Source organism: Sinocyclocheilus rhinocerous, unplaced genomic scaffold, assembly GCF_001515625.1.
Source record: "Sinocyclocheilus rhinocerous isolate Xijiao unplaced genomic scaffold, SAMN03320098_v1.1 scaffold1802, whole genome shotgun sequence".
Taxonomy (NCBI): Eukaryota; Metazoa; Chordata; class Actinopteri; order Cypriniformes; family Cyprinidae; genus Sinocyclocheilus; species Sinocyclocheilus rhinocerous.
Window position 1 is genome coordinate 750,736 of NW_015654351.1, and position 315 is coordinate 751,050.

General features: G+C 43.2%; 1 protein-coding gene across 1 annotated transcript in view; it reads left to right on the forward strand.

Annotated features, from left to right (window-relative positions):
- Positions 1–315, forward strand: part of LOC107717007 (coiled-coil domain-containing protein 141-like) — a 37,048-nt gene that overhangs the window by 9,869 nt on the left and 26,864 nt on the right. The gene's annotated exons all lie outside the window — the stretch shown is intronic.

Here is a 315-nt window from a genome sequence, read left to right on the forward strand (position 1 = left end):
TTTGAATCGTCAGTGGCAAATCCTTTAAATATGAAAAACGTACTTACAGTTGTGAGTCATGAAGCGCCAGACTGTCCTTGCAAAGTTGGAATTACCCCACTTTACAGAAACCGATACCAGCACTGTAGGCTATACTCTCCCAGGAAACAGTCCTCGTCCTCCATGAAATGCGCTGCACACATCTGAATATTTGGGTTGAACTGTTCCGGAACAGTGTTGTAAATACAACTTAACCACTGATTTCTAGTTGTGTCCTCTTTTGGAAGGCCAAACAAAGTAGTTTCGCTTTCACAACGAAACACACAGCGTCTCCAC